General features: G+C 47.1%; 1 non-coding gene across 1 annotated transcript; it reads left to right on the top strand.

Moving 5' to 3' along the window:
- Positions 1-20,270: 20,270 nt before the first annotated feature.
- Positions 20,271-20,353, top strand: TRNAL-CAG (transfer RNA leucine (anticodon CAG)). Its single transcript has one exon. It is a non-coding gene; the product is annotated as a tRNA-Leu (tRNA).

Below are 20,353 nucleotides of genomic sequence, written 5' to 3'. Positions count from 1 at the left end.
CACCCTCCCCATCCATTTTAAACTTGTCACTTCATTCCAACTAGGCCCGGTGCGCCCATTTGAACGTTCACAATGCCAGCCCAGCCCAAATATGGTTTTTCATTTTTTCACTGGAGTTCACTTTCCTAAAAAAGAAGCGAGGAAATACAGGAAGCACTGGAAATCAACCATGAGGCCTGCAGTGTGTCCTCCAACTCGATCTCCATCTCCCTGTTCCAGAAAGCCTTGGCCAGCAGTTCTAGGATGCGTGGAATGTTACAATCAAATGAAAAGAAAAATTCTGTTACAGACATGTCAGAATTGGGATTCAAACCCAAAGCTCCAGAGGAAGCTGCGACCTCAACGCAGCGCCTTAGACCTGTTGACAAGGAGAGGTAATTACTGACGGGCCCATTGGTCAGCACTCACCCTCGAAAACTAGTAATACAAGATAGCTGCACCATGCGAGGACAGAGTGCAGGATTCACATACTCCGGCAGGGTATTATCCTTGGAGGGGAAGGTTTCATTTCCTGCCCTGCAGTAACAGGGGGAGGTTTGTGTTTCTTTTCCTTCCCTCGTGCATTCTTTTGTAGCTTTCCTCCCACCACATCTGGCTTACCATTCTTCCAATACGCTGCAGTGTTGTAGGCTCGGTAGTTGCTTCTAACATTGGTGCTGGTGTGCTCGCTATCATAGTTGTGGTAGTTGCCTTGCTCAGCTACTCATGTAGCTCCTTTGCTCTATGTATGAGTAGTAACACATACTCAGCTATCGCATGTGTTTTCTCAGTGAGTTCTTTCGTTGCTTCCTTTGTTCTATCGAGTGATTTTGCTATTTCACTTTGGTTTGGTTTCTCACGTTGCTCCCTGCCTTCTGGTGCTGCTTGTTCCACAGGTGATTTTTCTCTTTCAGTTGGTTTAGCCTGCGGGTTCGTAGCCATTGACACTTGCCCTTGTTCATGTGCACTCAGTGTATGGGTGCATGCCGTGGACATGATATGTTATCATACATTCCGTGCTGACCCTGTCTCCAGCCTTTCTCACCATTCATTGCTAATTGCATTCAACTGTTAATCGTTTGCTTTATCATCAGTTTTTCTTGGAACAGGGATGACAATATAAGGTCTGGGTGCTTTTGTGGGCCCCAGATATTCATTACCTGGTGGATGCACAGATATTGGGACGCTTTGTGCACCAATAAAAAATGCAGTTCTAATAGTTAACGATAAAAATACTACAATAATCACAATGCATATACATATGACAGCCTTGAAAGAGAGCTTGCAGCATCTCCTTTCAGGGAACCGTGGGCGCCCTTCTGCTGGTGGCACAACTAAATTACTGTTTTGGGCCCCCATCTCAAATACGTCCACAGTCAATAGTTTATTTCTCTTCTTATTCTGTTTTCGTCGTTCAAAGTTAAAAAAACACTAAAGTGACAAGTGCAGTTCAATGTCCCCCCCTTTACGAGTGATGATGATGATAGTCTTTGAGTATGGAGTACAGTTCCTTTACTAGACTATGGAAAAAGGTTAGACTATCGTTTCCAACACATCACAATTCATTTTGCATTTCAATGATAAACGTAGTCCCAGAGCACTCTTCCAACTCGCCTTGACCCTGAGGACAGGCAGGAATCTGTTCGTAGTGACACCATGAAATGATGGCTTCGCTACACACCATGCATAGATAAACCATTGAAAAAATAAAAACAAAAATAAAAATAAAATTGAACATATGAGGAGGTAGGAAAAAATAAGAAAAAGGTTGAAAAAGGTAAACACGGCAGTGAAGTTCATGTCGCTGTTCTTTTAACTTGGTCGTTCGAGCTCGAGTTGAGGAACAGTCTCTCTCTTTCCCATTTACTCCACTGCGGAATGATAATGCACAAAATAGGGAAAAATAATAAAAATAGGAAAAGAAGTTCAAGATATAGTTATCCCCTTTCCATTCGTTCTATGTTGGAAGCATGAAGAACTGTGTCTTTGTTTCCTTGCTCTACCCCCGGCTGGGCATTCTAAAGGGTTTTATCTTGGATCTCTCCTTTCTAAGGCTCGCCTCAGCAGCGGATGTCCATAATTGCTTCTTAATTGTGATGCAATAGCTCTTAGGAGCCTGTTCAGTTGGGTATTCTTTGCTGGATCATTAAGAAAAGTGGGCACATCAATGTTGCGGGGTCTGCCCACTAGTTCTGGAAAGTTTTCAATGAGATGAAAGAAAATGCGAAATGCATACCGAATGTCTTCCGGTGTTAATGACATTTGTCTGGTTCTTTGGCTCTAACGTCACAGGCCTGATCTTGCAGTGTGCTTTCAATTGTTTTTTTTTTTCTCTTCGATCTGTCCCTCGTCGGCTAGTCTCACTGCAATCTCCTCAGGAATTCTCGCTGGAAATTGGACAGCTCCACCTGGAGCATGATGCCTTGGAGGAGTGCCCCAATGTGTCGGGCGTTGGCCGGATTCCTAAGAAAGGTGATGACATCAACATCTGCAGGTCTCCCCACCATTTCCGGATAGTCTGTGACTAATCGAAATAAAACGTTGTGTGCCAGCCGTGTATCCTCAGGTGATAGGGACATTTGCCTCGTTTGCTGGGTCCTAATCACAGTCCCTTCTTTTGATGCGAACAAGTTTTGCACTTTCCTGCTGCGTGAGTTGCAACCACGTGGTTCAGCTTGTACAACACTTGGTTGAGGAAGTATTTGTTTTTCGGATCTCTAATGAATGTCAATGTATCTGTAGTTCTCCCGATAAGTCCTGGACATTCTTCGATGATGAGGAAGAACAAAGTATATGTGATCTCGTCAATGATTATTTGGGGCAGGAGCATTGGTCTTTGAGTCACTGTGCTCGGGCAACTCGGTGAAGACTTCTGCGATGACAGTCAATAGTTGCCAGATTACCTTCTTGTTTGGAGGGTCTTGAATTAATTCAGTAACGCTGGCTTCTCTGCCTATAAGTGAAGGGTAGGACAGTGCCACCAGTTGGAAGAAGGTTAGCACATCCCACGTGAGGCTTCTGCTGGGATGAACCATATGTCCATGAACAAAGTTTTGATCTTACTTTTACTTCTTATCAGAGTCTTAGGTTTTAAATGCTTTGTGTGGCTTTCAATGTTCATGAGATTAACGCTTTTGCTGATATGAATATGTGATTTTCTTCCTTTACCCTGCACCTTTGGCTGCACAGAGTGTTTTCTTGCTTACTATTGTCTCTTTTAGTGTATACGAAAAAGTTCAGTCGCAGGCACAATTTTCACAATAGTTCTTTTGTTGGCTATACTGACTTGTTCGTGTAATTGTTCTTTTGACACGTTTCACTTGGCTCGAGGAAATGTCTTGTTTTACGAATCTCACTTTCCTAAAGTTCTCGTTACTTGTCTGCTCATGCGTCCTTCTTCCTCACCATAGATCTTGTCTGAACGTGCTGAGGTTCTCCCTCCTTATCTGTAGGTTCTTCCTCACTGGGTGCAGCAGGAGTGCCTTCTCCTATGAATAGCTTGATGTTGTTCATGAAAATCCAGGCTCTTCGTCCCACGAGCTTGACAGTGGACGGGGTGCAGTCCTCTACAATGAAGGGGCTGTTAAACCTCGGTTCGTCCCATTTCTTTCTCGTAAAGTTCTTCACAAGAACTCTGTCTCCAGGGAAGACAAGGGGTGCGCCAAGGCTGAGAGCTGCGCCTGCATCAGCATTGTCTGTTGTGGTTTGTGCTGTGCTGTCCCCTTTCCGCCGTCGCTGCAGCTGGCCTGAAATGATAGAGGTGCTGGCTATGAGACAGTCTAGGTACGCTTTCATCTCATCTTCCAGAACCTCCCTAGTTGACTGGGCATCACATCTAGCTCTGTCTCAGGGGGTAAGAGGGGTCCTCATCCTTCTCCCAGTGACTATTTTGTGCGGCGTAATATGATGGTCGGAGCCTGGTTGGTTCCGAAGCGCATACAATGCCAGTGGTAGGCAGTGCATCCATCCCTTTCTTAATGTGAGTTTCAACTTGGCTATCCTTTCCTTAAGCAAGCCGTTGATTCGTTCACATATCCCATTTCTCTCTGGGTGATACGCTGACGAAGACCTATGCTTTATACCCAGCAACAAGCTAATCTGTTCGAACACTGCGTTCACAAAATGAGGCCCATTGTCTGATCTCATAACCTCACACACCCCCATCTAGGAAGACCTCCCTCACCAAGAATTTGGCAGCACAGGCAGCATCGGGGTGTGTACAGGGACCTGCTTCTATCCATCTGGAGAAGGGACACACCACCACAAGTAAATACCTGTACCCATAACACACTTGGATCATATCGACATAATCAATATGTAGGTGCTGGAAAGGTCCATTTGGTCTGGGGATGACTCCTCTCACTACTTTCAATGTGTGCCCAGAAGTGAATTGCTGGCAGATAATACAGTTTACCATAAAGAATGCAACATGCTCTGCTAAATTCGGTGTAAACTAGTCTTCAGCAAGTGTTGCGGCAAGATTTTCCTTAGTCATATGCATTGGGTAATGGAGCTGTTCTAGAGCTATTTTTAGGAGGGCGACAGGCATTACTGGTTTACCAGTGCTGTCTTGCCTCCACAATCCGTCTGAGGGGTTTAAGGAACACCCTCGACGCTTCCATAGATTTTTCTCCTCCTGAGGTGCCTCCCCCTGGAGCTCCATTAATTGACACTGCCCCATATATTGCTGTAGGCTGCTGGTGTGGCTCGCGCTACCATCATACGGTCATGGGTACGTGCCACACCCACGTCCATGATTGTTTCAGTTTTGGATGCCACGCGCTTGGCTTCCGTGTCCGCTTCATGATTTCTACGTGACACGAAATCTGTCCCTTTGGTATCAGCGGCACATTTCACGACCGCTGTGCCCACTGGGAGCTATTGTGCTTTTATCAGCCTGTCCAATAAGTCTGCGTGTTGCACTGGCGTGCCGTCTGCTCAGGGGTAGCCCCTCCTTTTCCAGCACGCTAATCCTGCGTGCACTGTTGACGTCACATAGGCGGAGTTGCTGTAGACTGTTGCTTCCTGGTCAGTATGATTCTCAATGGCAAGTATCAGCGCCACTAGCTCTGCAGCCTGTGCCGAATAATTAGATGTTATTCGTGCACTGACAAGTACTCGGAACTCTCCACTCGCTATGTGTTTGATCACGGCCACGCCTGTATATCTTTGTCCATCTTCTTGGTCGATTCTAGAAGACCCGTCAATAAAGACGATCTCCCCACCTGCCAGAGCATTTTCCTTTACCCTGGGGATTTCATCATAAAATTCCTCATAGTTCGCACAGTCATGCACAGGTTCTCCCTCTGTGACTGGCTCAGCTACAAACATGGCAGGGTTCACAGTTTTGCATCGCACTATTTCGATCGATGGATTAGAGATAATCACCTCGTAGGCTGATGCTCTCTGAGAAGTCAGCGTGCCCTTTGGCTTTTCCAGTATGGCAAATAGCGAGTGCTCAACATATAATGTCATGGAGCACCCCATCACAATGGATGACGCCTTCTCAACGGCGAATACGGCAGCAGCTAGGTTTTGCTTGCATGGGAAGTGGCCCTTCACTACCGGGTCCAAACTCCCGCTGTAATATGCTAGGGGTTTATATCCCAATGAGGTTCGCTGCGCGAGCACTGCCGTTATAAAGTTGTCATCAGTATGAGAAAACAAATAGAATTCCTCAGCATAATCAGGAATCCTGAGAACTGGGGCCTTACAAATTGCCCCCTTGAGTTTGGTAAACCCCTTCTCCATATCTTCATTCCATTCAATTTCTTCCCTCGTCGCCTGGGCCTTTTTAAGGGCCTGCAACAAGAGCTTGGTATATGAGCTGTAGTCGAGGACCCATGCTCTGACATAGTTGCACAGGCCAAAGAAGCTTTGCATTTGTTTTATTGTGCGCGGCTTGGCTGTGTTCATGATAGCCTCGGCCCTTTCTGGGGTTACCTTTTTCCCCTCATGTGAGATCAGTTGCCTTATGTACAACACCTCCCGTTGGCAGTACCGCAACTTGTCCTTGTCCACTTTGTATCCCTCCTCAGCCAGTATAGTTAATAGCTGGACTGAGTCATGTCGGCATTGCTCTTCAGTGATGCTGCAGATTAGAATGTCATCTACATACTGCAAAACAACACTGTCCACCGCAATATTGCTTAGGTCCATTTGTACGACTCTGTTGAAAATAGATGGAGACTCGCAATAACCCTGTGGCAGCGTGGTACTTTTCAGGCGCATTTGTCTGAAAGTAAATGACGTCAGGTCTTGTGAGTCACGGTGCAATGCAATCGAGAAGAATGCATTTTTCAAATCGATCACCGTGAAGCATTTTCCCTCAGTGGGTATGTTGCACAAAACTGTGGATGGATTCGGGACTAAAGGGAACTCGGCTTCGACTATATCATTTAGGACTCGTAAATCCTGGATTAAACACCAGGACCCTCCCTTTGATTTCTTGACAGGATAAATCACTGTGTTGCAGGGTGATTCCAATGTCACTAGAATGCCCTGCTCCATCATGGCGGAGATTGTCTTTGCAATCCCTTCATCCGCTTCTCTGGACATGGGATATTGTCATGCCCGTGGCAGAATTGCTCCTGGTTTCAATATAATTTTTACTTCGCCGGCTCCCTTCAGGAGACCTATCTCATAGGGCCCTGTAGTCTATACTTTGGCCGGCACTAGGGCCATGTCGTTATCAAAGTACTCTGGGCATACTAACGCTAACATCATCCTCTGTTGTACCTCTCGCCTGATCATTTTGACCCAAAATATGAGACTCACTTGCACCCGTGTCTCTTCTAGGTCAGGGTGTTCTTCGAACAGATCATCATCGGTGACGTCAGTCACTCAATACCCTTCTTCGATGGCGACAATCGAACAACAAGGTCTACCCTCGTCGCCACATCCTTCGACCAATACTACCTTTCCTCGCACCGCGGCAGATCGTATCATTAAGGGAAACACCTGTCCCTCCTCTTCATGCATGGGTATTCTTGGCCTGAATAGAAACTCATCAGGGGTTCTCATAGTCTTGTCTGCGGGGCTTGGCAATCCTGCCATGAGCACTCGTACTCCATATGCGAAACCTTCTGGTTCCAACGGTACAGCTCTCATGGCTGCAGGTCTAGAGTATGCTCTGATCATTTCGCATACGTTTGAATAATGCATTCCTGGGGTGGAGCACACTATGCCATCCTCAGTGAACGAGATGGTCATATTCGACTTCGTCATCAAATCCCGACCCATGATATTCACCGGGGACTGACGCGAATACAATAAAGGTACATTCATGTCGCACTCTCGCACTGAGACTGGGAGTGCATCAGTAAAGGGAACTCTGCTATGAGCTCCAGTAAAACTCTGGGTGTCTATTGCCTCGCCGGACAAGGAGAACTTGCCTTCTCGTATGCACAAGCGTGTTGCACCCGTGTCAACTAAGAAGGAATATTCTTTCCCCCCCATGGTGACATTTACCCTAGGTTCCCTGTTAGGGTCTGGTGTCACTGATAGGATAGAACACATCAGAGATCCCTGTGAGCCGTCCTATTTCATGTATAGGTTCGGTCCACTGTATACCTGTGGGTTTCCCCCACTAGTGTTAGTGCTCTGAGCCACTTGCGACAGTGTCTGCTGGGGTTGTCCCTGTGGTACATTCCCCATGTTCAGTGGTTGGATCACTTGCTGTGCACCTTGCTGCAAGCCAGCTGCCTGCTGCTGCACGGTATAGTTTTGGGCATTGCCTTGTTGTAGGGTGGCAGGTTGATTCACCGTGCCTGCCCCAATCCCTTGATTGTTCTGCCACATGCCTTGGCTTCTGCATATGCGTGCCACATGTCCTGTCACTCCACACAGCCAACACACTGGCGGTGGTCGGGCCATCTGTCCATCTGGCATAGCTGGACTGCCCATTGGTGCGCTCTGGATACTACCTTGAACATTTTGAAAACCTCCTTGGTTACCTCTAAAGCCTCCCTGATTACCCTTCCATCCTCTTCCTCCAAATCCCTTTCCTCTCGGATAATATCCCCCGTTACCCTGATTGTTTTGCGGCAGGTTAGTGGCACATTGCGCACTCGAATCAGCTGGGCTTGTTAGCATGGCTCCCTCGAGCGCATACTTCGAGAGCTTCCTTTGCACTAGCTTCACCTCTTCTCCCTTTCTTTCAATTCTTTTCTTGCAACAGCCTACAATAATGGGCAATTGTCAACTGGATTTCGGCCCATGGTTTAGCTTCTATTCCTACCAATTTTTTTAGTTGTTTTTGCACCGGTTCTGGTAACCCTTGGCACAGTATATGATAGAATACAGGGATAGATTTCATCCAAGACTCATGCGTTTCAAGCACCCACGCGTCTTGAAAATACTGGATATAAAGCAACGGATCCTCCGACTCCTTCATTTTTCAAGTCATTATAGCTCCCATATCAGATGTGTCTGGATATAGCGTATGTAGCACTTTCCATACTGCTGCTCTACAGTTATTAAATGGTGCTCCGTCATGAGAGGTGTTAGTTATGGTTACCCTAGGGTAGCCTGCCCTTTTCCACACATCTTCTGCTCTTTCTCTGAGTATAGAAATTAGGAGACTCTTGAAAGTCCCCCATGGCTAGGGTGACTCCCCCCGTCATTTTTTCTAGCTCATGTATCCACTTCCCGGCTCCCGATGTCAACATTGGAAGCTTATTTTTGAGATTATCTCGGTCCATGTGTGGCCATGGAATATATTGCGGTCTTGCTCACCCTTTTTCTAGCAGTGGGAATCGGAATGCGCAATCCTCCTTTTCCTTTTCTTTACCTCCTCGGTCTCTTGCTGGGGTGGTGTTCCCGCCTTGCTTTCTACCTGGCAGTGCCCTTAACCTATCTGTATAGGCAGGTGCCGATGCCCCCCTCTGACCGTGGGGTGTTTCTTCATGTCGGCTGGACTGTCCAGCGGACTTCGGTGTCCTATTTATGGACCCGCTTGCGTCTTACCATTGTACCTCTCGGTTCCCTGGGAGCCGCTTTTTACATCATCTCCCTTCATCATACATCACTTCCTCCGCTTCCCCATCCGAGTCAGACTCTGAATACTCCCAGTTTGCACAGCTTCTCGCATCATCTTCATTCTGCCCAACTTCTGGTCTATCTAGGGAACGTCCCCTACTCTCACTACTTCGGGTGACATCCTCAGTACCGTATAACTGAGTGCTCTCTAAGCGCTCATCTTCCCTTCCTTCTTGGGAGATTCGTTCCTGTCCCATCTCATCATATATTTTATCAATCGCTTCCCCGATGCTTCCGGTGTCGAAGTCATCATCAATAATTGTCCCGCTTGTACCTGGTACTGCATCATTTGCTGGAAAGAACTCTTCTATGTCTTCCCAGTCTACAACAGGATTGGGTTTTTTCACTTCCCGCTGCAAACATTCTAAATCTCGCGCCCTTTGCCTGCGCTTACGCTCTGCTTCCTCATCCATTTCTCTTAGCTTCTTCGCCTCCTCTCTAGCCTCGTTTCTACGTTCTTTTGCCCTTCTACTTTCCTCATCTTCTCTCTTCTTCACTTTCCTTTTGTGCACCCTCCTTTCTTCCTCCAACTTTAGCATGTTCTGCCTGCACCTTTCATAGGCTGCATATTGCGTGCGACTAAGCGGTTTACCCTGCTCTTCGCAATATAGTTGGTCTCGCCTCAACCTATCCTTTTTTCTTGCCCTCTCGTCTCTCATAGCCATTTCTTTCTTCTTTTCCTTACTTTGCACTTCAACAGACCGTTCACTCGGCCTTGCGTCATCACTTCCTTTTCCATCTAATTTCAATAGTATCTGCCCTCCCATCCATTCGTCCTTTGCAAATGTTACCTCATTGGTTCCTTTCCACTTCTTTCCCTCTCTCTCTCTATCGAGAGGTGCACTCATTTGTGTCTGGCCCTTTCTTTCTTCATCTCGCTTCTCTTTGTCCCACGGGATCGTGGAGGCCGAGTCAATTTCCTGTTCCTTCTCTTTCATCTCGTCACTGCTACACGCAGGTGACTCATATGCAGGGTTGCTATAACCTGTGGCTGCCTTACGTTCTCGTAGTGGGTAAAGGCCTTCCGACTTACTTCCCTCAACAACTGGTTCGGGCGGGGCAAGTGGCGCGGTAGGCGTCTCACCCCCCTCCAAACATGCATTTAATATCCAGTCTGCGGGAGGTTCTTCTTCCTTTACTTGTTCAAACATTTTCCAAAGCTCGAGAACGGCAAGGCGTTTCTCGAGTTTCTTCCCGCTATATGTGGCATGTAGGAACGTGGTCATGTGCTGTAAGACAGCCTTAGACAATGACCCATTCTGGGGCCACGTCATAAACATTTTATTTGCGGTACCCACTCCTGGCTGTATTTCTTCAGCTTTGCTGCATGTTTTGGCAATTGCTTGCACAAGTGTGCAAGTGGGGTAACTTCTTCCATTCTTAATTTTGTCACCAACAATGATCACACAGTGTTTCAACTTTACACTATTATGAGCGAGCACCACATACGCAAGCTCCAATCCAACTTTTCCGCAAAGTTTTTACACCAACAGTTTTACTCGAAACACATCAATTCAGTGACAATTCCCTCTCATTTACAGAATCGCGAAAACCAAAATGCATTGCCATCATTTAATATCACAATAATTCCACATTCAGCATACACAGAACATGTAGGACAGACGCTTGACAGACTAGACGGACACCAGCTGGTCAACGTATACCTGCCTTCTAATTATCACCCCGTCATGGGATTTGAACTAACCCCTTTATGACGTCTTTAAACGTCATCGTAGCCTAAAGTCCCCCCTCTGTGGGCTCTGGGTTCAAGTTCCTTCTGACCACTCTTTAAAGTGCAGGAACAAGGTGAATTTACAGTTTTCTCTCGGGTGCCCCCCCCCCCGGTATTCCTTACAGTTTTTAATCTCGGGTGCCCCCCGGTATTCCTTACAGTTTTTAATCTTGGGTGCCCCCCAGGTATTCCTTACAGTTTTTAGTCTCGGGTGCCCCCTCAGTATTCCTTACCCCAGTTCCTTCAGGTGACCAGGTCTTTTACTCCCTACATATATAAAGTCTTTTCTGCTTCTAGCTGTATTATTTTTTCTCCGCCACCCACCGTTAGGCCTATAAGACCTTTTCCAGGTTAACGAGTTTCGTTGTTTCACTCACCAATCGACTCTTTTCCTCTCTGGAACTTCAGGATCACCGCCCCTTCCTCTTCCTACTTTTAAGGTTTTTCGTCTGATCCGCTGCCCGTGGGAATGAGAAGGGTTATGCTTGGAAAGGCGGGTTCCTTCAGACCCACTGCAGATTTTTTGGGAATGATTACACTATCATTGTCTACGGGGAGCTTCTCAGCCTACTCAGCCGGAATGGCGAAAGGACTGGTGATGTATCCGAAGGCCCAGAGTTACTTTGTGCCGTCGGTTTAAAGGTGTTTTATAACTATATGAATCGATTATCAATAATCGATGGCCGTAACCATCCTCACGCTTCCAAGTGTTGACGAGGAGAGGTAATTACTGACGGGCCCATTGGTCAGCACTCACCCTCGAAAACTAGTAATACAAGATAGCTGCACCATGCGAGGACAGAGTGCAGGATTCACATACTCCGGCAAAGGATCAATAATCAGGACTCAGTAAATTGGCAAAGGGAAGTCCGTTTAATGATACATACATCAGCTTCTGGAAATCAGCAGCATCACGAACACCTGCCTCACCCCGACTTCCTCCAACAGCCTCTTTTATGGGCAAAATCCATCATCATTGACATCTAATTCTACAAAAAATCATCATGCAATACAATTGGTTGGGAAAGGTAACTTAAGTATAGGTGCTATAACTGTATATGGAAATAATGCAAGTGGATTGGATAACTCTTATCGGGTGGGCGTCTACGCCCTTCCCTCTACACCACACGTGATTGACGTCACTACAAGTACGACGTCTCATTGGTTACAATGTCTATAGGACCCTAGATTACATGGTCCCTTGTGATGGGGCAAGTTACACCCCTAAACATAAATCTCCATTTTAATTAGCAGCTTGCAGAATAGACACCCAGGTGCCTAGTGCCCCAAGGTTCACCCTGCCTCCCTTCCATCAATCAGTGGTTTAGGGCTATGTGTCAATTAGTTGGCTGGGTATGGCCTTGGATCTGTAGTCTCTTATCAGGAAAGGTTATGGCACCCTCTGGTTCTGGATGACATCAGGCGGTGGTACATCTTCGCGCCTGTCTGGTCACGTGTTGGTCCACCGTGAATCTGTTTCAGTTTCCAACCTTTTGTGCATTTAATTCTGTATGCGCTTAGCCACCTGCATGGGCCTCTCTTATCTTGACCTTCACGGGCGGGCTGGCATGCTCTGAAGTTGGAGCCTCGTGAGCTCACGCTCACCTCCCCTTCTCTGGTTGACCTCGATTTCCCCAGCATGAGCCATCCTTTGTTAAGTTTCGATCCCGCACCTTCCTCAGCTTGGGCCTGGATATGAAACTTGGCCAGTCAGGCCTTGGCCGGCTGGGAGTACTTATGTTTATGCAAAATGGAGTTGCACATGTACATTGTGCTGTATTGAGGTAGATGTATACAGTCCGCGCTTGCCGCTCTAACTTCTACTAAGCATTGCAAGCAGAATCGATTACTTAGCATCTTGCGTTTCAAGCTTATTTACACACGTTCAATAAGGCGGTTGCTTCCATCTTGTCTCATGGCACCATTCTCATAAGTTTTTCACAGTGTCTCTCCCCTTTGTCCTTTGTCAGTACTGGCATGCATGCTTTCAGTACTCCTTCAGTTCGTTCTTGGAGCTGCTCTGGTCCTTGTTTCATCTCCACTGGCCTTCCATTATGGCTTTTGGAGTCGCTTCATGGACCGTGTGTAGGCATTCCTCCTCGTTCCGTATCAACGGCTGGTATGGTTGTCTGATTGGGTATCGTGCTGCCCAGGGTTGCCTGGTTATGGGCATTTCAACAGGTATTGATCTCCTAATGTAATGCTCATTGCAGCCCTTTGTTGGTTCAGCTGCTCCTCGTGCGTCACATACCTTGGCGAGTAATTTACTGGCACCTCGAAGCAAGGGGCAGGTGTGCAGACCACGTCTGGGGTCTCCTCTACAGACCAATCGGCCATCCTGACTCTGCCATAGGCACTCCTCCGAAGCGGCTTAGAGGCAATATTGGAAAGTCTTCAAAGACCACCACCCTAAAATCCTCTCCCATTGCATTAAAGTCTCCAAATTCCTCCCAAAAGAATAATCACAGGCAGGGCATCACTCATACAACGACTACTGGCACAGACTTGCAGGGTTCAATCTCTATGTACAGCCGCTACTTGTCACAAGCACACATGAGTCTTTCATGTTTCTACAGAACGGTGCTGCCTGTCACCTTTTAACAGACACAAGCAACTACACCTCAGGAAATAGGAAGGCAGGAGGCGGGCTGGTTATGCAAATAAAAACATGCACTGTGTCCAACCCTTCAGGAGGTTCAGGCAGTGTGCTAGAGCCTTCTTGGTCACAAGAGGTTGGGCACTAGTCCGGGGGAACCTGTTTAGGCTGAAAGGACTCTGTATGGGCCAGCCTGCTCTCCATGTACTCCTGCACAGGACTCACTCTAATTTACAGGGCTACAGATTTCTACCAGCAAAGCTTATATAAAATAGCCATTCGTGGACGTTCGGGGCCGTTTTGGCAGGCAGGTGGTTGGTTGGGCAGAGGGCGAGGAGGAAGAACTGTGTTCACTCCTCTGCCTGCCTTTTTACCTCTCGCTTCCCCCCACTCACTCCTCCATCTGCCTCCCACTATGTCACACTAACTTTCCTCCTGACCTCCATTTCAAATAGGTCACTTCATTCCAACTAGGCCCAGTGAAAAGGATAAGACTTTGTCACACTAACTTTCCTCCTGACCTCCATTTCAAATAGGTCACTTCATTCCAACTAGGCCCAGTGAAAAGGATAAAACGGTTTTTCATTTAAGCACAAGCATTCCAGGACGAACTGCAGATCTAGCTGGAGGACGGGAGTGTGTGGAGCAAGCTCCAATTCATCTCCCTGTTCCAGAAATCCTTGGCTAGCAGTTATAGGAAGCGTGGAATGCAATCATATGAAAAGTAAAAACCCATTATAGGAACGTCAGAGGTGAGATTCGAACCCACGCCTCCAGAGTTTACTACAATCTGAAGCAGCCGCCTCAGACCACTCGGCCATCCTGACTCTGCTATTCGCGGTCCTCTGAAGCAGTTTAGAGGTCATGTTGGAAAGTCTTGGACCACACATTTCCAAAAATGTCTCCACAATCATCCCAAAAGAGAACCACAGGGCATCACTCATAAAGAGTTTACTGGCACAGCCATGCAGGAATCCAAACACTGTGTATGACAGCTTCTTGTTGCAAGCACACATGAGTCTTTCATGTAGCTGCAGCATGGTGCTCCCTGCACTAACTTTTCTGTCAGGAAAATACTCTCGCCCACTGTCCTAGCCGACCACTCTCCCCACCCATTTTAAAAATGTCACTTCATTCCAACTAGGCCCAGAACAAAGGACAACACGTTGGGTTCTTCAGGCATTTTTTCCAAAGCCACAATGTCACTGTGTGCCCATTTGCACATCCACAAGGATGGTTTTTCATTTTTTCACTGGAGTTCACTTTCCCAAAAAAGAAGTGAGGAAATACAGGAAGCAATGGAAATCAACCATGAGGCATGCTCCAACTCCATCTCCATCTACCTGTTCCAGAAAGCCTTGGCCAGCAGTTATAGGACGCCTGGAATGTTACAATCAAATGAAAAGAAACATTCTTTTACAGGCATGTCAGAAGTGGAATTCAAACTCACGCCTCCCGAGGAGACTGCAACGTGAAGGTAGCACCTTAGACCACTTAGCCATCCTGACTCTGCCATTTGCACTCCTCTGAGGCGGCTTAGTGGCAATGTTGGAAAGTCTCCAAAGACCCACAACCTAAAATCCTCTACTATTGTCACAGTCTCCTCTGGAGGCGTGGGTTCGAATCCCACTTTTGACACACCTGTAATGGGTTTTTACTTTTCATATGATTACATTCCACGCTTCCTATAACTGCCCGCCAAAGATTACTCATGAACTTTTCTGCCATTCCGTTGGCTTGTGGCCAGAGTGGCGTAATCTTTCGGTGTTGAAAGCCTAGATGTTCTGCAAACATTGCAAAATCGTGGCCACTGAAAGGTGGCCCATTGTCTGATTTCACTGTTGATGGGATCCCGTAATCTGCAAATGTTTTGTCCAGTGCTGGTATCACTGCCTGAGCACTTGCTGAGCGGATGAGATGGACTTCCGGGAAGCGAGACATTTCATTGACGCCACTTCGTCCCATACTTGTAGGGGCATTTCCGAGGGTTTTAGTGGCACCGGAAATGTGTGTGGAGCGACTGCTTGACATGCAATGCACTTGCTCAATAGTGCTTCTACCTTCTCATCCATTTTGGGAAACCATACTTTGGTTCTGAGTTGTCGCTTTTGTTGATACCACCCCTCTGTGTCATGAGTGAGTGATGTCTAGGATCTGATCTTGCAGACTGGATGGTAAGACAAGCCTGTTCTCTTTCAGTAGTAATCCTTCTGGAGATGTGGATAACGTGTGTCGGATGAGCTTGAAAGTGTGTAACTGCTCTTCTTCTTTTGCTGATAGATTTTGTTTGTGGTGGAGTCTCCTGTGCCACAAGCCAGACTTAAGGCACTCTTCAACAGCTTGGAGCAGACCGTCGCTCTGTGTTGCTTCTAGTAGTTGTGTTGCAGCGATGGATTTTGGGAGCGCACTGTTTATAAGGTAGTTGATGTACTGGTTTGCCTTGACTGACTGACGTTCTTCCTGGGCAGGGAGTGGGTATCTGGACAGGAGGTCTGCTGGATTACTGTCTTTTCCCGGTCTGTGAATGATCTTGAATGAATATTCCTGTAGCCTTAAGCCCCATCTAGCTATTCGAGGTGGCATTTTGGCAGTGGGTTTTCTGTAAATGGTGGTGAGCGCCTGATGGTCAGTGACAATGGTGAATGGGTGTCTGTATAAGAACAGGTGACAGTGTTCGCATGCCCAAACAACTGCTAGACTTTCCTTTTCTGGTTGGGAATGGGCGCATTTGGTGGTCGATAGGCTGCGACTCGCATATGCCACTATGCGTCTTGGTGCATTGGGCAGTGACCCTGATTTTGATTGCACCAGGATTGCTCCTAGCCCTATGGGGCTGGCATCTACTGTTAGTTCAGTGTCGTATTTGGGGTCATAGTAGGCCATGCAGGAGGCGGATGAGATGCGTCTCTTGAATTCCTGGAAGGCAATTTCGCATTCGCTTGTCCACTGAAACTCTTGATTTTTTCTGTGAGCAGTCCAAGAGGGGTGCTTACCGATGCGAAATCTTGGATGTACAGCGTGCAGTAACTGGCCATTCCTAGGAAGGAGCGTACAGCCGATGTGGACGTAGGGGTGGGAGCTTCTACTAGTGCTTATACCTTTTCTGGGTCTGGTTGCAGGCCGTTGTTCGAAAATATGTGTCCAAAGAATTTTAGAGTGGTTTTGCTAATTTCGCATTTGTCCGGGTTGAGTGTAAGATGTGCATTTTCTAGCGCCATACATACCCTTCTGAGGGTGTCGCCGTGTGCTTCCTGAGTGGTGCAAAATATGAGGATGTCATCACTATAATTTAGGCAATTTGGAATATGTTTGATTACTTGATGGATCTCGTTTTGAAATATTTCGGCAGCGGGTGACACCCCGAAGCTAAGTCTTTTGTATCTGAATAAACCCAGATGCGTTGAGAAAGTGGTGATGTACCTTGATGATGGATGCAGTTGAACCTGATGGTAGCCTTTGGTCAGATCCAACTTGGAGAATACTTTGGCACCATGCAATAGGTGCATCATATCTGTCATTATGGGCGCGAGATGTCGCTCTCTTTCAATGGCCACATTTGGGGCCTGTATGTCTACGCAGATGCGTATGCTGGTTTTGTTGTCCTTTTTTGGCACTGGTACGATCGGTGATACTCATGGCGTCAGCCCAGATGCTGGCTTGATAATGTCTTGTAATAAGGATTGAATTTTGTCCTCTTCGTGTCTCTGGATGTTGAGAGGAATGAATCGGTAGTGTTGAGCCGTTGGTGGTATCTGTGGGTTAATATGTAGTTTAATTTGTCTGTCCTTTAGTTTGCCTAATCCCTGGAAGAGGGCTGGGATTTTTTTTTGTATCATGTCCTTCGAGTTGGTGGTGTAAGCGGACATGATTTGGTACATTATGTGAATGAGGCCCATTTGTATGGCTGTCTTGAACCTTAATATGCTTCCACCCGGGACTACTCCCTTGATGATGTACATTTTTACCTTTCGCCACTGGTCTTAATATTGGCACGTGGCAGTGAACATGCCTTGACAGTTGAGTGGTTTGTTGGAGCCGTATGGGTATATTAAAGTGTTGGCTTGTTTCCAATCTTTTTTCTTGGTGAGAGATCTGTAGACATCGTTGTTGATTACATTTACTACTGCTCCGGTATCAATTAGAAACTCTAGATTCTGTCCATTTACTTGAAGCAATAGCGGCATCAACGTAAGCTCTTTTGTGGTCCCCGCTGGATGGAGATGAGTGAGATAAACGTCTCCCTTGTGGTGATTCATCTAGATATCTAATTCTTTGACTCGGCTTTCTTCACTGAGAATCATGTCTGCTCTTGTGGCGGCCGGAGCTGTCACTCCTCTCTTCCCGTCGTCAGGAGGTGTGTGGTTGATCACCTGATGAGCTGTGAGAGCAACGCCTGCTGGGCGTAGGAAAATAATGTGCGAGGGCGCGGGCTTTCCTGCCTTGAATTACGGCCATCTTGTCTCCAGGATTCTTTGCCAGAGTCTGGTGATTGACAGAATTTGATGTTTCTGCAAACGGACTGAACATGGTTTTCACCGCCGCATTTGTCGCAGTAATGTCCTATTGCAGGACACAGCCCCACGGAAGGATTGAAGCCGCACCTGTAGCATTTCTTTTGCTCTGTCGTGTCAATCGGGATGCAAATGGGGCACACTGTGGCTGCCGTGGCCGTCTGCGTGATTGTGATGTTGCCAAGTGATTCCGTCTGCAATGCTAGTGCTGAGCCGGCTCTTGCTAGTTTGAGTATTTCTTCCTATGTTCTGCTTTTCTGGAGGAGTTTTTGGTGGAATTCTGGAGATCCACAGCCTGCAATGGCTTGCGATTTGAGTGCTTCATCGGTTGAGTATCGATCAAAGTCACAATATTTGACTCTTTTCCGATGTCTCATTATAACATTTCCATGCTTTCACACTTTTCTTGCGGGGTGGTATGGAAAATGTGTCTTTCGTAGTCAACATTTCTTAATGGTGCAAAGTAGGTATTAAATGAGTCAATTATGCCTTGAAATGAGTCTGTGTTAGCTTCAGGCATTTGGAGTTCTTTCAGCCACCTGGCCCACCTGGGTGCTAAGCTGCTGACATCTGACATCTCAAAATGAGGCACCGCTTGCAGTTGTAGAGACTCTGTGCTCCCTTCTTCCCTGGGGTTGGCATGACGTGGTGTGGAACTGGCTCGGGGGCTTTGGAGTCCGCTGTCTGAGTTGCTTTCTGACATAGTGATTGTCAATGAAAATGACTCGATTAGTTCAGGGACTGAGCAAGAATGCTGTCATCAGTGTTGTGGCACGCTTCTGATTGTGGTGCTTGAGAAAGTGACAAATACTGCTGTTTTTAATGTCATTGGAGAGGAAATAGAACGCTTGCCTTCACATGCGCCGTGTGATGCTCTGGATGTTCGTGTAAAATTTCCTCCGTGGCGTTGTCTTGTGATGAGAGGCCTGCTCCGTAGCAGCGCATAGCGTGCGATGCAAATGCTTGCGTCACTGTTTTCCTCCGTGGCGGCACCGTTGAAGTAGATGATGTCTCTGATGTTGGGAACAAGACTTGAGAAATGGAATCTTCCGTGAGTCAGCGTGGTTGCGTTGCGCTCGACTCTCAAGTGCTGCGGCCTTCACTGAATGCAGGGTCTCGGTGCCTTGCCAGCGGATGTGCGGAGAGCACGCTTCAAATGATCCTCGTCGCCATTGTTGAATTGCTAATTGTACCGCAGATACATTCCATGCAATTAGGCCAAGCATAAATAAGGCGAACCAATAAATCACGGAGAGCAATGATGATGCATCTGATACCTCTTTATTTCAGAACCTTACTAAAACATTGGCGGTAGCCCCGCCTCTATGATAACACGTGGGGCGCAGCCCACCAGAAAAAGAACAACAGAAAGGAGACTTGGCTCCTTGATGAGTGATTGATTAGTAACAACAGAAAGAGGACACAACATGGGCCTAGTTGGAATGAAGTAACCTATTTAAAATGGAGGTCAGGAGGAAAGTTTGTGAGACAGAGTGATGAGACAGATGGAGGAGTGAGTGGGGGGAAGCGAGAGGTAAAGAGGCAGGCAGAGGAGTGAACACAGTTCTCCCCCCTCTCCCTCTGCCCAACAAACCACCTGCCTGCCCAAATGGCCCGAACGGCCATTGTATATAGGCTTAGCTGGCGGAAATCTTTAGCCCTGTAAATTAGAGTGAGTCCTGTGCCAGCCCATACAGAGTCATTTCAGCCTAAACAGGCTCCACCAGACTAGTGGCTAACCTCTTGTGACCAAGAAGGCTCTAGCACACTGCCTGAACCTCCTGAGGGGTTGGACACAGTGCATGCTTTTCAACTGATTATAACATTCCATGCATCCTATAACTGCTGGCCAAGGCTTTCTGGAACTGGGAGATGGAGATGGCGATGGAGCTGGAGCACGCACTACAGGCCTCAAGGTTGATTACCAGTGCTTCCTATATTGCCTCGCTTCTTTTTTTGGAATGTAAACTCCAGTGAAAAAATAAAAAAACATCTTTGGACTAGGCCGGCCTTGTGGACGTGCAAATGGGCGTACCACACCATTTTGGCTTTGGAAAAAAGGCATAAAGAACCCAATGCATGGTCCTTTTAACTGGGCCTAGTTGGAATGAAGTGACATGTTTAAAATGGATGGGAAGGGTGGGCGGCTAAGGGGATGGGCAAGAGTATTTTCCTGGAAGACAGAAAAGTTAGTGCAGGAAGCACCATGCTGCAGCAACATGAAAGACTCATGTGTGCTTGTAACAAGAAGCACACAGTGTTTGGATCCCTGCATGGCTGTGCCAGTAAACACTTAATGAGTGATGCCATGTGGTTGACTTTTGGGATGATTGTGGAGACATTTTTTGAAATGTGTGGTCCAAGACTTACCAATATAGCTTCTAAGCTGCTTCAGAGGATTGCAAATGGCAGAGTCAGGACGGCCGAGTGGTCTAAGGCGCTGGGTTCAGGTCGCAGTCTCCTCTGGAGGCGTGGGTTCGAATCCCACTTCTGACA

This window comes from Ambystoma mexicanum, chromosome 11 (genome assembly GCF_040938575.1).
Source record: "Ambystoma mexicanum isolate Mex_15411 chromosome 11, UKY_AmexF1_1, whole genome shotgun sequence".
Lineage (NCBI taxonomy): Eukaryota > Metazoa > Chordata > Amphibia > Caudata > Ambystomatidae > Ambystoma > Ambystoma mexicanum.
Note: the sequence above shows the minus strand (reverse complement) of the source record. Positions and strands in the feature narration are given on the sequence as shown.